The 21671-nt window shown below is 44.5% G+C and overlaps 1 protein-coding gene and 1 long non-coding RNA gene across 21 annotated transcripts in view; one reads left to right on the top strand and one right to left on the bottom strand.

Moving 5' to 3' along the window:
* Positions 1-9841, bottom strand: part of LOC108177689 (uncharacterized) — a 28522-nt gene extending 18681 nt beyond the window's left edge. For 8 of the 15 annotated variants that reach the window (XR_016210793.1, XR_016210783.1, XR_016210786.1 and 5 more), the window contains exon 1: positions 9146-9569. This is a non-coding gene — a long non-coding RNA (uncharacterized LOC108177689). The other 7 variants (XR_016210791.1, XR_016210795.1, XR_016210792.1 and 4 more) reach the window with 7 other exon arrangements.
* Positions 9842-9878: 37 nt separating this feature from the next.
* Positions 9879-21671, top strand: part of RAP1A (RAP1A, member of RAS oncogene family) — a 95754-nt gene continuing 83961 nt past the window's right edge. For 4 of the 6 annotated variants that reach the window (XM_017345982.4, XM_089300148.1, XM_089300151.1 and 1 more), the window contains exons 1-2: positions 9879-9973; positions 20651-20698. The gene's annotated coding sequence lies outside the window, so the exon portion shown is untranslated. The remainder of the gene's footprint in view (positions 9974-20650; positions 20699-21671) is intronic. The other 2 variants (XM_002715775.6, XM_089300149.1) reach the window with 1 other exon arrangement.

The following is a 21671-nucleotide window of genomic DNA, read 5'->3' as shown; positions in this document are numbered from 1 at the left end:
AACAAAACCCAACTCTAGAACCATCTTTGGCTTTTGTCTTCCATCCAGTAAACACTCAAGGGATGTTTTGTAAACGTTTACCCAAATTTCTCTCTGAAACTTTAAGGCTTAGGACATCTTCAAATTGGGTTTAACTCTTAATCATCAAGGCAAGGAGTAAGAAGCCTGATGCCACTCTAAGACGGTAGCTGTGTATATTCCTGTTCCATGGATAGAAAGTCTGAAAGTTGTGGTCAGTTTAGTTTATTGGAAACACAATTGAAAGCACAATATCATGGACATAAGAAAAAAACTATATTTTTAACAGAATCATAATGTCAATTTTTAAAAAGTAATTAGGTTTGTAAATAAACATCTTTCCTATCTGCGTCAGTTACCATTCTAAAATTTTACATGTCTTTTTGATCATTTTCACATGTATTATTTAATCTTCACACGAGTTTGCGAGGTAAATGTTATCCTAACTTTACACACAGGGACACTGGGCCTGGTACAGGATCCGAAATGACTCACAGAGCGTGACTCCAGAGCCTACTTGTTTGGCCCCCCGAAGCACTGTTGCATAAAATACAGGACGCCCAGTTACATCTGAATCTCAGATAAACAAATCCTAACTATTACATGGGACATATTTATACTGAAAAGGCATTTGTTGTTTATCTGAAATTCAAATTGCACCAAGCATCCAAATCTCACAATCCTAACTGCAGAGGCCTGCTATAGATTAAGGTAGTGGGGTTGCTTAATGTGTACGTTATAGGGCTTGAGTTCCTAACTGAGTAAATAATGTTACTTGGCTTCCACAAAGCAAGGCAAACCCTCATGGATGCCTTTTCCTTCCACTTACTGAGGGCTGGGCGTCTGACGACAGTCTTCTCCCTGGTAGCACAGCTGAGTGCAAGCTCTTTCCTTCCAGGTTCGCTGCCTGTCAGCACCTTCAGGCCTCCTGCCTACCCTGGGCTCTCCTCAGTGGTCCGCTGTGGTCTGCCTGACACTCAACATTATCCAACATTGCTGCAGGAATCCTTGACTCTTTCTAGGAGCTGGAGAGCTTGCATGGCTGAGGAGCTGCTTCCTTCCTCGTGACAAGGGTCACAGAAGGTGATGGCAAAGAATGAGCTGGCTGGAGTGTGGCAGAAATGGACCCTCATATCAGGTCTGCTGTGTGAAACATGTAAGTAGGCAATGGCTAATCACCAAACAAGCCACTCTAGATTATCTGTGTGTACTCTTCATTCTGATGTCATTGTCTGCAGTGCAAACGTGCACCTGCTAGCTGCCTTCTTTGACCACCTAGACAACTGAGCTGAAGAAGTGGAACCTGCTTTTAATGACCACCTGGAAGCCATGCATTGTCCCTCGGATCACACAACACATTACAAAACAAATGCCAAGGACTTTGGAAGGAGCTCATCTTTGTTAGTGGGTAACTGAAAAGTGACTGTCTATTTACGAGCCTGGATATTTGTAGAATTACCTCTATGTCAATATTTAAAATATTGTTAATAGCATGAATTGTCATGTATGCAGAATGAAATATAATGTTAGTTACAATATTTTTTTTGACAGGCAGAGTTAGTCAGAGAGAGAGACAGAGAGAAAGGTCTTCCTTTTCCATTGGTTCACCCCTCAAATGGCCGCTACAGCCGGCCCACTGCGCTGATCCAAAGCCCGGAGCCAGGTGCTTCCTCCTGGTTTCCCATGCGGGTGCAGGGCCCAAGCACTTGGGCCATTCTCCACTGCACTCCCTGGCCACAGCAGAGAACTGGACTGGAAGAGGAGCAACCGGGACAGAATCCAGCACCCCAACCAGGACTAGAACCCGGGGTTTTGTCATTATGTGCCAAAATCTAGGAAAAGCACTTTACATACATTATTCATTTTTACTAAAGCCCTATGAAATGCGGCACATTTTTAGGACCATATTACAGATAAAGAAACTGAAGCTGCCCAAAGTTGCACAGTTGATAAGTAGCAGAAACTTGCACTTAACCCTCTAGAGTCTCCCTGCATAGACCACACACTTAATTACTGCACAGCAATGCTTCTACATCATAGGAGCTGGAGATAGAACCTCTGTGGTAAAGAAGTTATTTTTAAAATTTTCAAATCTGTTACTGACTCTTGCTTCCAAGGCAAAAGTGCTTGTTCTCTATGTTAAGTAGTAAAGAATGTCCAGGAGGAGGAGAAGGTGGGTGGTAGACAGCCTAAATGGTACGATTAAATTAGGTGCTGCAAGATTAGTAGACAGCTTATCCCCGTGTGACTCACCGCCCAGGCTGGACAGCACCTCAGCTGGTCTATGGCCTGGTTCAACCAGACAAGTTCACTAATCACTTCCTCAGCTATCACAGCCATGGCAAGTTGCCAAAGGAGAGTCGAAATGCTTATTCTCATTCTCTGTACTTATCTCAAGGTCAACTGGTAATAAACAACTTGTGGATGAGCACCAGTCTGTGGAACACATTTTGAGTAGCACTAATATAGATAAGATCAGCTTAGCACACAATTAATTAAAATACATAAATGACTAATGAATTAGATGGCTGGTTTATATTCTCTTCCCTGTTTTTTTTTTTTTTTTCTCTCTCTCTCTTTTCCTTCTCTATCTTTTCCTGTCTGTCAGACACACACACACACACACACACACTGCTGACTAATGCTGACATGTTTATTAAAAACCTACTACATTCCTGGTAATTTTCTAGGTCCTCAGAATACAATAATGAACAAGATGGGCCAAATCTCTTTTCTCAGAAAAGCTACATTCTAATCCAACCAAATCCATTTTGAGACCCCGGAATCTGGGTACCAGTCTGAGGCCTTGCCAATTCATAGCTCTATGCTTCTGTGCAATTCATTCGATCCCTCTGAGCAAGTTTTCCACTCTGCAAAATGAGGCCATTCATACCAACTTTAGTGGTGTGTCGTTAGGATTAGATATCATGGAATCACGCTGAAAGGCACAGAATGGCATACCAATGCCAAGTCATACTTTCACCATGTGTGCTTCCTGAGAGTGAAGGAAGACCACAGCTTTTCTGTCTCTGTGTCCTTAGTGACAAGCTTAAGTACTTGGAAAGTAGCAAGCCTCCGTTAGGGTTGGTTGAATAAATGTTCATAAGGTCCTATGTGCAAGGTACACTAACTGCTTAAAATACTACATACCTGTTCATCAACTGCTTCAAATTCAGTGTACTTCCAGGAAAAATACATGGAGTTATTCTAGGGCACGGTATCTGTAATCCTATTCTTGGATCATAGGTTTGCAAGAGTTCAAGCTCTAAAAATACACTTTCTAAACATTTATTAGATAGAAGCCTATTTTATTGATTGGTGTCACAATCTGCCTTTTAAAAGGCCTTTTTCGTGCATTGATCCTAGAAGTAGTATGCTGGTCCTGCCAGTTCTGGTCCCCCCCCCCATGCTATCTAGGGTAACAAGCTATAGCTGAGCTGTAAAAGTCCCCTAAGGAGGGGAAGCATTTGGAAGGAATTCTCAGTCAACAATAACATGAAAAGAAATGTAATTAGCCTATTTCTCTTCAAAAGCTTGACTTTAGGTATGCCTCTTCCAGGGTGCAAAGGCATCCTCTTTGAAGATGAGCGATGTCACTATTAGAGGTAGGGGCATGAATGATTTTCAGACATCATAAAGGTGTACAGCTCATCCAGTGGCTATTTTTATGAGGTGCAAGATAGATGCTGCACGGGGCACTAACATAATGAAAACACAGTGATCTGCAAGCAGAAATGCCTAGTAATGGGAATAAAATGAATACACAAAATATACTGCAAGCCAGCATATCAGTGCCATGGGGGAGGCACACACAGGCATGGCGGGACTTCAGTGGTATGGAAAAATCAGGAAAGGCTCTAGGTAGGAGCTGCAATATGAGACAGGTCTTCAAGGATTTCAACAGATGTCGGGGCTCGTAGTGGGATGGGAGGCATTTGCCACAGGCAGGAGGATGGCTGAATGAGCTGGTTCTTTTGTAGAAAGGTGGTAGGAATTATAGCCAGTGGTTGCTATATATGTAAGGGTGTAGTGAGAGCTAAGGCTAGAAACGGGAGCTGGAGATACAAAACTTGGCCAATGTCAGATTGAGTAGTTCCTCAATAGTGGAACCACTCATGATCTGGCCACTGCTTTGGGAAGATGTTTGTGACAATAAAACAAGAAGGAACGAGGGGAAAGAACTAAGGATGAGACCAAATAGGAAAGAACAGTAAAAATCTAGACTGGAGGTAATCAATTCCTGATCTAGGGTAGTGCAATGGAGATAAGAGAAGAGGGGAACAGGGGCCCAGAGTTCTCGCAAAGCCGGTTAAGCAGTGCATGCCGTATGCGCACCTGTTCAATCCAACTCCCTGCTAATGTGCCTGGGAAGGAAGCAAAAGATGGCCCAAGTCCTTGGGACCCTGCCACCCATGTGGAAGACCTGGAAGAAGCTCTGGATCTTGGCTTCAGAGTGGCCCAACCCTGGCAACTGCGGTCATTTAGGGGAGTGAACCAGCAGATGGAAGATCTCTTGCTCTCTGCCTCTCCCCTTCTCTCTGTAACTCTACCTTTCAAATAAATTTTAAAAGAGAAAGAGGGGAGGAGGAGGGGCAGATTGAAGATCTATTGTGTGGGAAGTACCTATACGTCTGTACTTGTGCTATCCAATATGAGAGTACTTCAGAAAGTTCCGCAAAAAAAAAAAAAAAGATTTGAAAGATAAGTTTGTTTTGGTCCAAAAACTTTTGAAATCCATGCGTAGTTTTTTATTTTTTTTAAAGATTGATTGTGGGGAGCAACTGGGAGCAACTCGGACTAGACTAAGTTACTGGAATTAAGACTTATTCTATGCATCTGCTCTCCCACAATATGGTGCTGGGAGAGGAGGAAACAGCTTCTACACAGCTGCCTCCAGTTCAACCAATAAACTGTAGGACCTGCTCCTGATTGGAGGAGAGCAGCGTACTCGGCGTGTGGGTAGCAGAGTTGGGATTGGTGGAAGAGGACTATAAAGGAGAAGAGAGACAACATGCACCAGGAACATCTATCTGAAGGAACACCTGTGCAGCCCCCGAGAGAGCCGGCCGGCGGTGTGCCGCTCCCCCGCGGAAGTGGGGAAAGTGGCTAGGGGGAACCGCCCTTCCACGGAGGTGGAAGGGTCGGTAGCCAACCCAGGAAGAACCAGCAGCAAACCCGAGAAGGGCCGAGCAGACAAAAGAACAGCGAAGGGTCCTGTGTCGTTCCTCCACGAAGACGGGGAGCGACATAATGGTGCTGTGACTCGGATATGAAGCCTAGGCAGGGTTTAGTGTCGTTCCTCCATGAAGAGGGGGAGCGACAATTGATTTATTTTTATTTGAAGTCAGAGTTTCACAGAGAGAAGGAGAGGCAGAGAGAGAGAGAGAGTCTTCCATCTGCTAGTTCACTCCCCAATTGGCTGCAATGGCAGGAGCTGGACCCATCCAAAGCCAGGAGCCAGGAGCTTCTTCTGGGTCTCCCACATGGGTGCAGGGACTCAAGGACTTGGGCCATCTTCTACTGCTTTCCCAGGCCATAGCAGAAAGCTGGATCAGAAGTGGAACAGCCAGGACTCGAACCTGTGCCCATACGGGGTGCTGGCACTGCAGGCGGCAGCTTTACTTGCTACGTCACATCGCCGGCCCCCAAGCATAGTTTTTTCAAGTACATATTTTCCATGAATTTTTGAAGACCCCTTATAGGTAGGCACACAATTTTTTCCCAAAGATTTATTTATTTATTTGAAAGAGTTACACACAGAGAAAAGGAGAGGCAGAGAGGTCTTCCATCTCCTGGTTCACTCCCCCACTTGACCGCAATGGTCGGAGCTGTACCAATCCAAAGCCAGGAGCCAGGAGCTTCTTCCAGGTCTCCCGTGCAGGTGTAGGGGCCCAAGGACTTGGACCATCTTCTACGGCTTTCTCAGGCCACAGAAGAGAGCTGGATCAGAAGTGCAGCAGCCAGGACTTGAACTAGTACCCATACGGGACGCCAGCACTGCAGGCGGCAGCTCTACCCGCTATGCCACAGTGCCGGCCCCAAGGTACGGATTTCAAAAGTGTTTTGCAGGGCCCATGCTGTAGCACAGCACGTTGAGCTGCTGCCTAAGATGCTGGCATTCCATATGAGCACCAGTTTGATTCCCAGCTGTTCCACTTCTTATCTAGCTTCCTATTAATGCACGTGGGGAGGCAATGGATGATGGCCCAAGTACTTGGGTCTCTCCCATCCATGTGGCTTCAGCCTGGCCCAGCCCTGACCGCTGCAGCCATGTGGGGAGTGAACCAGCAGATGGAAGATCCCTCGCTCCCTCTCAGCCTCTCCTTCTCTCCGTAACTCTGTCTTCCAAATAAATAAATATAAAAAATATTGCTTTGCACCAAAATAAAATTATCTTTATGAAGGACACTCATAGAGTAGCCTCTAGCTACAGGCAGCAATTTACATCTAAACTTAACCAAAATTAAGCAAGGTGTAAAATTCAGTTCCCTGGCCACATCAGGCTCATTTCAAGCTGATGAGGGACTGCTGTAGTGGACTACGCAGAAAAAAAACATGTGCAGCTGGGTAGAATCTTCTACCAGACCGAGCAGATTGCTACGTTTTGGGGACCAGCTGTGCTTAAGGGTAAGGAGGTCTGGAACAGTAGCACTGTGAGCAGAAAAGGGGACTCCGGGAGGAGGAGGAGCTGGGTTTAGGGAGACAGATGTTTAGTTTCTGTCAGACACCAGGAGACAGGAGGGTCTACACAACTGCGCCAAGGTCATGGTGAAAAGAGAGGGTGGGGAAGGCCAAGTGCCCCACGGGGTATCTTAAAGTGGGGGAGGGAGCCAATTTCTAGTTGGCTTACCCCCTCCTGGGCTGTTGCCCCCAGTCTGGGCACCTCAGCCCCTCAGCCTTTCCCTGGCCAATGCACCCCCCCCCCAAACCGAGGCAAGCACAGGTGCGCGTGGGCTAGGCCGCCTGCCTAGCTCCGAGGTGTCGCCTTGTGGCCTGAGCTCTTTACTCTCACAGATCGCTTGCACTTCCTGTGCCCTCAGTGCCTCCGGTTTGATCCTTGGAAAGTCCCCACGCCCTGACTTCCTTTACTGCTTCCTCTTGAACTCCTCCTTCTCACAGGGACCACCACTGTTTAAACTTGTGCTTTCTTCCCTCCCGGATCAAATCCCAAGGCCCACTAGTGTAATCACTCCCTGGCAGTACCCTTCTCTCACTTTCCTGGAGTTTCACTTGCAAAACACAGCCCCGTTCAAGTCCAGGTCTCCTCCAGCCCCAGCAGGGCAGTATGGCTGCCGAATGCATCCCACAACCTGAGTGGGCTCACTTGAAACGTGCAGCCACCAGCTCAAGAGGGCCCTCAGTGCTGTCCATGCTCCTCGGGCCACTCGCCTACACTGCAAGGGGGTTGATTCCCACCTCCTTCTATCTGCTTACATAGCCAACAGCCCCTGCCCACTTTTCATTGCACAGAGCAAAGGAAAACATACTGACTAGCTCTTACCTCTTCAATCCCAGCTGGGCAGCCAGCACTTGCAGCACTCAGTGCAAACTGGGGAGGAGGTGCATACACCTAGTGTGCGTGTGCATTGTTGTGTGTGTGTGGCTACTAAAAGCCTCACCCCTCTGGGTGGAGCAATTAGACAAGTTCGCCTTCCTCCAGGTTGATGTGGCCCCACCAGGCAGTGAGCTGAGCTCTCACCTGTCTGCTCCATCCTGCAGTGGCCCGAGCTTGCCGTTGCCAGATGTCCTGCCTGCTCACCTGCACATGCACCCAGACACTCTGCCTCCTCTCCCAGGGGAGTCTGCGAATGCATGGCCTTGCCTCTCTCTTAATGCCCCTTCATTCCTAGGCTGGGGCCCATTGCTTCTCAGCCACTTCAAGCCAGTCTTTCCCCAGTTGTCTCCTCTTGTCTTTTGCATCATTAGCTTCACCTCTCCCTCAAGGATCGCTCCAGCCAAGGCATCTCTCACCTTAAAATGCCCTCCCTAGGCCCCAAGCAAAGCTCCTTAAAGCGCTTTCTCTTCCTCGCCTCCCATCCTCCCCACACACTCTCAGCAGACTTTTTCCACTGTGACTCCTCTGAAGCTGTTCTCGTCAAGGTCATCAGCAAGCTTCATCAGGCCAACATCAGTGTTTAAGTTCTCAGTCTTCATCTTACTTATTTTGACAGTTATCTGATACGATTCATCACTCCCTTCTGCCTGAAACAATTCTCTTATCTTCCACCTGCCTGCTTTACTGGGGGCTCCCTCCCTTCTGCTCAGGAGTGACACTCGGTCCTCTCCTCTACCACCTCCCCCTCCTCTAGTGACTCTAAGTAGACAGAAGGTTATAAAGGCATCTATGTACTGATGAATCCCAAATGCTTATATGCAGACTCCCCTATCCAAGTGTTTACCCAAAATCTCCACTTGAACCTTAAGCAGAACACCTGCAAAGCAGGTATCTAGATTTCTCCCACCCCTAACTTTCTCCCCTTTGTGCCTTCCCCATCTCATTAAACGGCTCCAGGATTACCAGCCACCAGGCCCTAAACCTAAGAACCATCCACGATCGTTTTGCTTCCTCACACACTGTCCCCCAAGTCCAAGTCAATGCCCGTGAAAGTGTGTGCCTAAGTAAGATTTGGGTGGGCGTTTCTCATGACACTTTGGGACACCTGCATCCCATATTGGGAGGAGAGCCTGGGTTCAAGTCTCAGCGCCAGTCCCAACTCCAGCTTCCTCTAATGCACATCCTGCAGAAGCAGGCGATGGCTCAAGTGCTCGAGTCCCTGTCACTCATGTGGGTGACCTAAATTGAGCTCCAGACTCCTAACTTGGAGGCCTGGCTCAGGAGAATCTGTTGCAGGCATTTGGGGAGTAAATCAGTGGGTGGAAGATCTCTCTCTGTCTCTTTCATTCTGCCTTTCAAATAAAATAAGCAACTAGCACATTTTTAAAAACACAAAATTATTTTAAAAAATAAATAGCGCTGTTCTCACCACACCCACTAAGGCCATCCTAGGGCAAGCTACCACCAACCACCTCACTTCCTCGGTAGCCTCCTGCAGACTTTCGTGTTCTCTGTTGTGTGCTTTACACACATCAGCAAGATTAACTTTTAAAAATCCGAACCGTAGCTCACCCTCCTCCATGGCTTCCCGTTGCCCCGCAGGGTCTGGCCCCTTGCCCACTGCACTGAGCCTCGCTGCTGGCTTCTAACTGCTCCTGCCCACAGGGCAGGCACATCCTACCTCTGCAAGTGTGGCTGATTGCCTTATTTAAGCCCCAGGTGCTCCACCCCCGGCCATCCCCCAACTCAGGTTTGCAGGGTTCATTCCATCAAGTCTGTATGTGCTCAGAGGTCTCCCAAGAGAGGCAGTATCTGACCCAACATCCACCCTACCCGCTGCTCCACTTGCCCCACACCACTTAAGACTGCCTGCAGTTGCGGTCACTGCTGTGTCTTCTGTCTCCCTCTCCCAATCCACTAGACGGCAAGCTCCAAGCCAGCCTTTGCTTTATCCGCTCCGCCTAGGGCACTGCCCGGCATCTAACTGCTGCTCAGTTAGTACTTGTGGCATGGTTGCGTTCTCTCCAATTTCTGTTCCTCCTGAACCTTTACAGCCGTCCTCATTTCATATCCGGCTCCTCTGCAAATGTGAAACTCCGCGCGCTTTCCCAGCAGTCGTCCGCTCTCCCTACCCTTTCCTGAGCAGCGGCTCCTTTAAGCGGACTCCGGATTTCCCCCCTCCCACCAGGGAAGGCGGGACCAAAGCCTGGCCGACGCCGACCCGGAGAGGCGGGGCGGAACTAAGGGGGCGGGACATGCGTCCTGCGTGCGTGCGCGTTCTGGAGGCGCCGCCGCCGCCGCTCCCGAGGCCGCCGCCGCCGTCGCCGCGCAGAGCCGGAGCCACGGCCGAGAGGAGGGAGGAGGAGGAGGAGGAGGTGGAGGAGGCGCCGGACCGGGGGGGTGAGTGAGGGGCGGGGAGCCCCAGCGAGCCCTTGAGGGAGCAGGGGGCGCGGGTCGGCCGGGCCGGGGCAGGGGCGGCTCATGTCGCCGGTCAGTCCCTGGCTCCCCCTTCCTGCTCAGCGTTCGCTCCGTGTCCGGGGCGGCGGCCCGGGGGCCTGGCCGGCGGGAGGGGCCGGAGCTCGGGAGGCCCGGCCGCCGCCGCCAGGGCCAGAGCCAACCACGCCCGCGGACCGAGCCGGTCGACTGTGGCTGGGCCTGCGGGAGACGGACGGGAGGGGCCCGGGCCGGGTGTGGGAGAGAAAGAGGACATTGTGTCCCCCACCCTCCAACTCCCCGAGGTGTCATGGCACAAACCCATTTCCCTCGCGCGTCTCCCCGGACATGGTGTCCTCGCCCCTCGCTGCTGAGAGGTGCGGAAGATTGCACTTCGCTGCCTTCTTCCTTCTCTTGCATGTTCTCTGACTAGGGTTAGGGCTTCCTTGCAGACCCGGCTCCCCTCGGAGGCGCACGCGAGGAGGCACTTGGAGGCTCGGGCACATTTTCTGTCGTCCGTCCCCTGCCGGAGACTTACGGGCGTTCTGCCCCGCTCCTGTCCACTTGTCAGGGGTTCAGGGACTGCCTTTCCTTCCTCGATCTCCCCTCACCACCACCCCAAGTGGATGGGGCTGACGTTTCTACGTCCCAGGGCGCCTCCCAGCCCCTTTCCCGCCCTCTTTCACCCCTGTCTCCTGTAGCGTGCCATGTGTTCTTCTTGTCAGCCTTGGCTTCGCCTGGGTCTCGGCTTCTGGCCCCGATGTCGTTAGTGGGGAGGTCGCGGTGTGGTTGTCGCCTCCCTTCCGAGGAGGCTCTGCAGGAGTGTCGGGTTGGTAGCACTGTTACTTGCCCCCTCACTCAGGAAGTTAGGACGGTGTCTTCAGCTGAATTGTGAAACCCACTTCTGTACTGCTAGGAGAAGAGGACACAGTGTACCCCACCCCCGCCCCCCTAGAATAGGAGGATATCATCACCGGGCTAAAATCCAGGGTGCAGGAGACCTTTGACCTCTTGAAAAAAGAACTGTGCTTAGGAGTGATGTATTCCTTTTGGGGAGGGAAAATCGTTTTGGTACTGCTTTGAAAGGAGGAGGGTGTAAGAAATAAAGTGCACCAACAAGGCAGTAGGTTCATGGGCCACAGGTAGCCACTGTTTTCCGATTTGGGGGTGACAGATGGTGATTCTGTGTGGGTTTGGTTTTTTACAGTAAGAATGAAGTATCAGCGCTTGCACTTAACTTTTTTGAAGGACTCCTACCTTCAAAAACATGCCGAAGGGCAGTCTCAGAAAAGATGCTGTTGGAAACAGGATTTGGAAACTTTCTTTGGGTTTCCTGTCTGAATGTGTGGGGGTGGGCATGCCGGTGTGTAGTGTTGCTTTTCTTTTGATGTAGTTGATTTATGTGATACTTTGACACAATAAGCCCTGAATTAGGCCCCAGACTCCTCCTCTGTCTTTATTATGCTTTCCTGTAGTGCTTTTTTTCTGAAATTCTTTCTGATATTATTTTTTAATGTGGTGTTTCAGTGAATCTTCTGTTGATTCCTTGGTATTTTGAATTGCCTTCTTTAAATATGCTTAGGTGTTGAGAGTCACACATGTTCGCTATTCATTGAATGAACTGAATGATTACAAAGATGTGTCTAGCTATTATTTATCTTCTGTCATTTTTGAGGTACCTTATGTTAGGATTTTATATTTGACATGGAATAAATGAAATAATTTTTAACCTTTTCTAGGCTGCTGACACCTTCCAGAATATAATGAAATATGTGGACACTGTCCCGAGAAAAAAAGTAACAGACATTACGCATAAAACTGCGTTCAAGGCCGGCGCCGTGGCTCAATAGGCTAATCCTCCACCTTGCGGCGCCGGCACACCGGGTTCTAGTCCCGGTTGGGGCGCCGGATTCTGTCCCGGTTGCCCCTCTTCCAGGCCAGCTCTCTGCTATGGCCAGGGAGTGCAGTGGAGGATGGCCCAGGTGCTTGGGCCCTGCACCCCATGGGAGACCAGGAAAAGCACCTGGCTCCTGGCTCCTGCCAGGATCAGCGCGGTGCGCCGGCTGCAGCGGCGGCCATTGGAGGGTGAACCAACGGCAAAAGGAAGACCTTTCTCTCTCTGTCTCTCTCTCTCACTGTCCACTCTGCCTGTCAAAAAAAAAAAAAAAAAAAAAAAAAAAAAAAAAAAACTGCGTTCAGTCTCAGGGGCCCTCTGAAACCAACCATTGACACCTATCTTGGAATCCTTGAGTAGTATTCAATTTCGTATCAAAAATGTTCAGAAGCCTTGTTGCCTCTTTGTGTGGCCTCAGGAATGATGGTGTGTACACTTGCATTCCAGACGTTGGGTCTCTGGCAACAAGATATAAGACTGATTACTGTTAAAATTTTATGGGGAAAAGTTAGTCCACATTTGTAACTATTACTGGTTAGTTTTAAATTAATATGCTGACTGCTTCTAAAGTATAGAATTATTCTAGACACTTTTTAAAAAAGATTTATTTTATTTTATTGGAAAGACAGAGTTACAGAGAGAGGTAGAGAGAGAGAAAAAGGTCTTCCATCTGCTGGTTCACTCCCCAGATGGCCGCAAAGGCTGGAGCTGCGCTAATCCGAAGCCAGGAGCCAGGAGCTTCTTCCAGGTCTCCCACGTGGGTGCAGGGGCCCAAGGACTTGGACCATCTTCTACTGCTTTCCTAGGCCATAGCAGAGAGCTAGATCGGAAGAGGAGCAGCCGGGACTCGAACTGGTGCACACATGGGATGCCGGCGCTTCAGGCCAGGGCGTTAACCCACTGTGCCACAGTGCTGGCCCCTTCTAGACACTTTGACACCTTAAAAATCATTATAAGAGACCCTGATTTGTATTGTTTGCATTATTATCTAATTTTTTAAAAAGATTGATTTATTTATTTGAAAGAGTGTTAACAGAGAAGCAGAGAGAAAGGTCTTCCATCCACTGGTCCACTGCACAAATGGCCCCAACGGCCAGAGCTGCGCCGATATGAAGCCAGGAGCCAGGAGTTTCTTCCGGGTCTCCCACTCAGGTGCAAGAACCCAAGGACTTGGGCCATCTTCTACTGCTTTTTCCCAGACCTTAGCAGAGAGCTGGATCGGAAGTGTAGCAGCCAGGATTCATACTGGTGCCCATATGGGATGCCAGCACCGGCAGGTGGTGGCTTTACCCACTGCCACAGCGCTGGTCCCCACTTTACTTTTTTTTTTTTTTTTCCACAGGCAGAGTGGACAGTGAGAGAGAGAGACAGAAAGGTCTTCCTTTGCCGTTGGTTCACCCTCCAATGGCTGCCGCGGCCGGCGCACCGCGCTGATCCGATGGCAGGAGCCAGGAGCCAGGCGCTTTTCCTGGTCTCCCATGGGGTGTAGGGCCCAAGCACTTGGGCCATCCTCCACTGCACACCTGGGCCATTGCAGAGAGGTGGCCTGGAAGAGGGGCAACCGGGAAAGAATCCGGCACCCCGACCGGGACTAGAACCCCGTGTGCCGGCGCCGCAAGGCGGAGGATTAGCCTAGTGAGCCGTGGCGCCGGCTCCCACTTTACTTTTTAGCAATATGATCAGCACTTAAAATGTTCACAGATCAAACTATTCATTTCTCCTGTACTCATTCAAGCTTATTCATGAGCATGGTTTTTATGTAGTTAATAATTATCATCCTTCAAAATTAATTCAACAGGTAGCTATTAAATTCCTACTTTGTAAATAAAACAAAGTTCTTACTGTCACAGAGCTTATATTCTAAACAGGTAAGACAAGCCATAACCAGATGGCTGTAGAATATATCAGGTGATATGAGCTACGGGGAAGGGAGAATACAGTTGGATGAAGGGTTAGAAACATTGACAGGGAAGACTGAACCTGAGAGCTGAAGGAAGTAGGGGTAAAGGTTATAGCAGGCAGGGCTTTAAGTGCAAGATTCCTGAGTGTGCTTTCACCTTTTTGAGAACAGCTAGGAGGTCCTTGTGGTTGGAGGACAATAAGGAGGGAAAGTGGGACAGCTTGAGGTTGAAAGGTAGTGGACACCACTGTATGACCTTATGGGCCGTAGCAAGAACTTCAGATTTTACGTTGAATAAGATACAAAGCCAATAGAGGATTTTGAGAAGAGACCTGTTCTGACTCAAGTTTGTGAGCATCATTTTGGCTGCTGTGTGGAAATCATCTTGGGGTTGGGGAAGCAAAAGTGGAATTGTAAGACCATTTAGGAGATTAAATCATCTTCCTTTTCGACCTGTTTCAGTGATTGCAAAGTAATCTATCTTCCTGCTGTTGGACATATAGGTAGTCTGTTCCCTCCCCCCATCTCGTTAAAATAACAATGAAATCAATTCTTTTTTATTTTTTTATTTTTTTGACAGGCAGAGTGGACAGTGAGAGAGAGAGAGACAGAGAGAAAGGTCTTCCTTTTCCATTGGTTCACACACACACTCACACACACAGATACCCCGGCAATGGCTGCTGTGGCCAGTGCGCTGCGCTGATCTGAAGCCAGGAGCCAGGTGCTTCTCCTGGTCTCCCATGCGGGCTCAGGGCCCAAGCACTTGGGCCATCCTCCACTGCACTCCCGGGCCACAGCAGAGAGCTGGCCTGGAAGAGGGGCAACCCGGACAGAATCCGGCTCCCTGACCGGGACTAGAACCCGGTGTGCCAGCGCCGCAGGCGGAGGATTAGCCTATTGAGCTGCAGCACCAGCCACAATGAAATCAATTCTTGCATATGCAAGAATTGATTTTTTCTTCGAGATTCCTTTCCAGAAGGACTAACAGATTAAAGTTTATGGATATTCTTGTCTCCTGGTGTGTATCTGAATTGCTTTCAAAGAGTAACTTTTGTTAGTTTTGACAGTCAGCATTTTGAGTATAAGTTACATGGCATATCACTTGCTTTGGGTATTATTAACACTTAAAGAATCGTTTCAGTCATAAAAAGATCTTTTAGATTATTAGGTTGAATTTAGCTCTTTAACAATTAACAACAGGGTGCTAATTGTTGGAAATACTCAGATGAATTAGACAGGGTCTCTGCCCTCAGGGCATTTTTCCATTCTGTTATAATTTATAATCTGGTAGTTAAATAACTCTAGATCTTGCTAGTGTTTACTGTTACTTATGAACATTGTTAGTATATGATTGATGATGTTTTATAATGACTTAATATTTTATAATGACTTAATTTTTCTTACAAAGGGTTTTTTAAAAAGTGATAACATTTAAATGATAAATTTCTATTTTTTACTATGCTTTTAGAATCTTATCACTTTGACAGCCCCATGTCTTTTTTAAAGATTTGTTCTTTGCAGTAAATTATGCAACTAGTACTTAGTCGAGGATTCTCACAGTTGATTTTTTAAATTGTTGTAATTCTTGATAGTCCAAAAAATAGTTACACTACTGTTTTTGTTAAATAAGGTCAGCATTGCATCATTTGCAGTTTTATTTAGTGTATAGAGGAGAATGATACCAGTCTGTTTTAGTAGAAAATTATACCACTGAGATGGCTTTGCTGAGCATTTCTAGTTGATTAGATTTGGCATGAGTGAGGAAGTTTGATATCTAGGAAGGGAGTGAATTGGACTGAGTAACCGGAAAACACCTAGCACTGTGTCACCCACGTGCTTGGGGCCCAGTAAATGTTCATTGAACCTTTCTAAGGTCATGCTTCCAAAATTCTCCTATTTTCATTCAAAATAGCTCATATAAAGGGCATTTATATTGTAAAATTGCAGTGCTTTTAACATTGTGAACACAAACTTGCTTCATCCTAGTGTTCCTCTTCAAATTAAACTAATCAATTGTAAAGAGAGTTAGTGGCATATTTCCAAGGAGTTTCAGCTTGTTTTGATGTCATAATTGCTGCATGACTTAATGCCAGATTCATATCTTATGGAAAAGGTTTGCATTAAACAAAACTATTTAAGCTTTCATGTGTTTTCATATTTAAGCTTTTCATATGAGATAGGGGAAATGTCCATTTTTTCTTTTGTGTGCTTGAAATTTGGGGATTACAAGCAATAATTTTTGAATTTTTTGTTATAATGGTGATGGGTTTGCAGTGAATGTTTCACACACTCTCAGTCCCCTTGGCTCACAGTTTTGAGATGAGTGGTTAAGAGGACAATTTGTTTGAAAATTAAATAAGCCAGATAAGTATTGGACCTCTAAGCTTAGCTTTGTTCATTATCATGATGTTCTTCTGATCAGCAAAGCAGTTTAACAGAACTGTGCCATGCTCTCATTTCTGCTTCAAACTAGGCCTTTTAGAGGTAGAAGGTACCAACATACACACAGACACACACACACCAATAAAAAAAGGAAATTGTGTGTGATTATTAAGGTAGAGTTGAAACAGGAAATGATGTACTTTTATAAGTGGTCCAAACATAATCCTTTTAATATAATTTTCAGAAATACATGATTGACACATGGAAGATAAAATGTTTTGTGAAATAAACTTCAATCATTAGACAACTTAATGGTCTTTTCCCAAAGCACTACTGACTTATTTATTTGGGCTGTATAAATTTAGTTTGGTTAAATCTTAAAAATTTTCTTTATAAATGCCTGCAGTTTTCCCAGTGTTTCTACCTCTTGCCTATTTAATACACATTGATAGAGAATGGTCCTAAGTGCAGAATGGTAAAGCTAGCCAAATTTAAAATTAAATATTTAACTCCACATTTAGCTTCAGAATATATTTAAATTAGACAGTATTTCATAAGAATAGGAAATACTAAACCGCAGTTAAAAGACACTGTTGGATTAATTAAAACTGACAGCATACTTTCAACTCAGGTATATACACCTATAATACATTATGTACTGAAGACTTTTTGTAATGCTTATCCACTTATTCTGGATGTACAATGATTTTGCTCAGGATAGGTTTAGCTATCAAAAACAAAACTAAAAAAAGTTACAAAAAACTGGATATAGTTGTTTGCACAAATCACAAGTGTAGTTTATACAACAAGAGTTGTAGGGAGTCTTATTTTAGATCCAGTATTTCAGATCTGTCAAATGTGTGCTCTGGAGAGTAAATTCATTCACTGTATTTTCAGTGATGTCTTAAAATTCATTTATGAATAGGATCATTCTGTTCTAGACAAGTAGACTCTATTATAGAATATTAAGCAAGCAACTGCTAAGTTAATTAGTGTGGCAGGTGAAATCTAATACGAATCTTTGAAATTTATTTAGTTTACAATATAGCCCAAATCTTTTTTAAAGATTTATTTATTTATGTATTTGAAAGACAGAGTTACAGAGAGGCAAAGGAAGAGGCAAAGAGAGAGAGAATAAGTCTTCCATCCTCAGGTTCACTCCCCGAAATCCAGGAGCTTCTTCCTGGTCTCCCACATGGGTGCAGGGGCCGAAGGACTTGGGTCGTCTTCTACTGCCATAGCAGAGAGCTGGATAGGAAGTGGAGCAGCAGGGACTCGAACCGGCACCCATTTGGGATGCTGGCACTGCAGGCGGTGGCTTTACCTGCTACACCACAGTGCTGGCCCCAAACCCAAATCTTGATATCTTTGAAACTGCCCTTTAAATTTATTGTATGCATGTGAGAATGTTGTATAATTTCCTCAATAGATTTCAGATCAGATTCAGTCATTGAACACGTTTGAGTGACTCACAGTTAGGCTCTTTGAATGGTCACTGAGATGTGAAGGTGATGTATGTCAGAGCCAGACATGTTTTATAAAGAAATGTGTATTTCATGGTAAAAAATAGAATGATATTCCTTTTCAGTAAAATCAATGTGACTATTTTAAATTTTCAGTGTGTGTTGCATAGTATAATGGTCATTTATCCTACTACCTATTGTGAGATTTTTTTGAATATTTAATTAGAAATTTAAAATTTTTAATTGACATATAAAAAGTACACATGTTTTTGGGTACCATCTGATGTTTTGATATATGTGTAAGCAGGTGAGCATATTTGTCTCCTCAGGCATTAAGACTCTGGTGGATTCATTTTCAGCATGTATATTCAGGTGTACTCACACACACATAAATGTATATATACATGCATTTATATATAACCCACACTGTGGGCAAGTTTTTTCCTTTGTTCAGCTAGATATTTTAATTATCTGCCTAATGTCAGAAGATGTTTAAAGAGTAGCTTAATATTTTTTCTACACTGATTAAAATCCTCCTGTACCGCTAAAGTTAATTATCTGCTGGGACAGAAATGTGTGAATAGGTAAAATGCACCAATGTGCATTTTTTTAGTGACTGTTGGTAGCTTGCCAATTTTATTTTCAAGTTTCTCCTCTTTTTAGACCTAATGGTGTTGCGCTTATAAGGCAACAATAGTGTATTTAGTATTGCAGAAGGAGAAGCTTTTTCTGGTTTTTCCATTTTGTGTATTTTGAATTAGAGGATTCATTGGACATTTATTCTCAACAGACGTATACCGTGAAACAGTCCATTTAGCTCTGGTGCTTTATTTTGGTACATTGATTGACTTAGGTAGTGGGCCTTATGCAGTTCCATAAACATTACCGAGTTTTGGATGGCCTCCTTTACACAATGTATAAGTTAACCTGAGCATAGTGGAACCTGGGAACAAAACAAGTGTGACGTCTATCTTGTGCTGAGTAACGTGGTTCAGGATCATTTGCTTAAATTTTTGTTTGTTTGTTTAAAAGAATTCATGTTACATTGTGACAACTTTTGAAAAGAATGTTAAGTGTAAAGAAAAAATTGAAAATCACCCTTGATCCTATCATCCAGAGAAAATTACTGCTAAACTTTTAATGTATATTTTCCCAGTTCTTCCCTTGCATGTACAAATGTTTTACTTGTACAGAAGTTGAAATTATATTTTTATGTATAGACTTTTGTTCCTACTTTTTTTCCCTACTTGAGGTGTTCGTCTCCCAGAGTGGGACTTTGAGTTTGATTCATTATATTATTACTATTTTAAATAATACTGGGACAAAGATTTTTGTACTTTTGTCTTTGATTGCATCTTTTTAGTGTGTGTGTGTGTGTGTTTCCTTCCTTTAGGATAGATTCCCAGAAGTGGGATAACTGAATCAGAAGGTGGTTACCCTGTTATAAGAGTGTGTGTCTCATTGCACCTTCAATGGTATTGAGTAGATCAGTTTTTAAAATCTTTACCAATCTGATAGATATCTGTTAAATTCATGAATGATAATTCCAAAGTATATTATTAATAATCTATAAAACCATCATCATGTGTAAGTAATAATTTGTAGCTTTATTCCAAAAAGTTGATTGGAATGAGTTTCTTCAAAAATATTTTAGGCTTAAGTTATCTGTATGACAAAAAAGAGATTGATTGAAGTTGCAATGTGAACATTTTTTTTTTTCAGAGAGAGAAATGGAATTTTAAAACCATTCTTTTGTCAAAATCAAAAACAGGAAGTTTGTTTATAGTATGTAACAAGTGGAAATATTATATAAGACTAAATTATTTCAGATAAATGAGGGGAGGTATTTTCATGGTTCTGATTTAAAAAAACAAAACCTAGTAGTGTTTAGACCAGTGGCCCTGGAGTAAGGCAGTCTGGGTTCACATCTTTGCCTTGTCATTTGCTAAGTATGTGATTTAAGGGAACTTACTAAATAGGAGTGTATTATTTGATATTTCTGTACCTTGGCCTTTTTCTTAAAAAGAGAATAAAAGACCTTAAAAAGGAGGAAACTACTGTTGGTAAAAAGAGAATAATAATAATAATACTTACTTCATAAGATTGTTGAGAAGATTAGAAAAAATAATGTATAAAATTACTAAGCACATAGTAGATATATAATGAAAGCCCTCTAATTTTGCTAAATTAAGTTTCTGCCAATCTCATGGAGGGTAGAAACATGTCATTTTTTGAGTCTTTGTTTAATATGAAGAAATAGAGCTGCAGATGACCTGTAGTGAGCAGGGGCAATGAGGTGGAAGTGATGGACATTCTTTGTGGTAGGAATGGCATGTGCCAACTTGGGAATCTAGTTCAGAAGTTGGAGGAAAGGAGGTTGGTTTGAAAGAAGCCCAAGCTTTTGTATAGTTAGAAAATATGGAGGCACCACTATACGGATTGATTGGAGTTGGTATTTGTCCATCTTGAGTACTAGATTAAGTGTAGACCATATTCAAGAACATAAGAACTTTTGGTTTGAGGAAAATGGTAAGAGCATTCATCAATCTGGGTATGTAGTATATAAATTGAGAAAGGAAGACCTGTAAGGAGGGGGGCTGGTTTAATAATAGCTAAGGAAATTACAGGAAATAAAAGGGCTGGTTTTGGGGGAGTTGTTATTGTGATCTCTATCCGTTGTGAGAATAAAATTCAAAAGAAAATCTGAGTTTTAAGGACTAGGCCACATGGAGTCAGGCAGCCTTCCAGAGATGATAGGACCAAGAATACTTCGGTTGTTACTACCTTTAAAAAAAGTTGAAGGATGAAGATTCCTGTTATCAGTGGAAGGTGCCTGTTGGTGCCTTATAAATATATTTATATATGCGTAGTCTTCTGTAGACATTTTATTTATGTAGTATTTTGAGTTCTTAATTAACAGAGGATCCTCATTTTTAGACTTTATTTCTGTAAATGTTATCTTAAAAGTTCACTGTAAGGTGAAATTCTGCTTGTGGTTTTTGCAGCATTCACGAATGCTGGGGACTTATAGAACATCAGTTGCGTGAGCAGTGGTAAGTAAAATAGACATGTTAAGCAGCTTAGAATGTTGAAGGCAGTGAAATGTGGAGCAACAAAATAGAAAATTGAGTATATGATCTTTGGAAAAAATTATTTTTAATATTCCCATTCTCCATCCACCACTCCCAATTTTCCTGATTTCACAAGATGAGTTTGCAGGTACCATTTTTAGTCATTCTAGTATCTGACTCTAGCTGTATTCATACTTCCCACTTGTTATATAATATGTCAACAAGTTAGCTTCATGATTGATACAATATTTCATTTGAGAAGTAAACTTACCTGAGATCACTACCTTCCAGTTCAGAAAAGAAGCAATTCCCAATTTATTTATTTATTTGACAGGTAGAGTTACAGACAGTGAGAGAGAGACAGAGACAAAGGTCTTCCTTCCATTGGTTCACCCCTAAAATGGCCGCAACAGCCAGAGCTGAGCTGATCTGAAGCCAGGAGCCAGGTGCTTCCTCCCAGTCTCCCACGTGGGTGCAGGAACCCAAGCACTTGGGCCATCCTCCACTGCCCTCCCAGGTCACAGCAGAGAGCTGGACTGGAAGAGGAGCAACCGGGACTAGAACCCAGTGCTCATATGGGATGCCGGCGCCGCAGGCAGTAGATTAGCCAAGTGAGCCACAGTGCCGGCCCTGCAATTCCCAATTTTTAAAAAGTACAGACTTGTTTTATTTCCAAGATGTTTGCATTTTTAAACTTCCAAGATGTCATGCCTTTCTAATGTTTCATTTAGTGTTCAGATATTTTCTAAATTTAGAAATAAAGCTCTTATTACTATTTATTTTTATTCAAATCTCTTTAAAGTACCCTTGAAAATACTTTTAATAATAATCATTTGTAGCACATATTGTTAGGGATGTGTGTGTGTGCACACTTAATTTTATAAATTGTTTGTTTGTTTTTTGTTTTTATTTCTTTGAAAAGTGCAGACATAGATCTTCCATATGCTCATTTATT

Source organism: Oryctolagus cuniculus, chromosome 7 (assembly GCF_051225735.1).
Source record: "Oryctolagus cuniculus isolate XC-2025 breed Fujian yellow rabbit chromosome 7, ASM5122573v1, whole genome shotgun sequence".
Taxonomy (NCBI): Eukaryota; Metazoa; Chordata; class Mammalia; order Lagomorpha; family Leporidae; genus Oryctolagus; species Oryctolagus cuniculus.
Note: the sequence above shows the minus strand (reverse complement) of the source record. Positions and strands in the feature narration are given on the sequence as shown.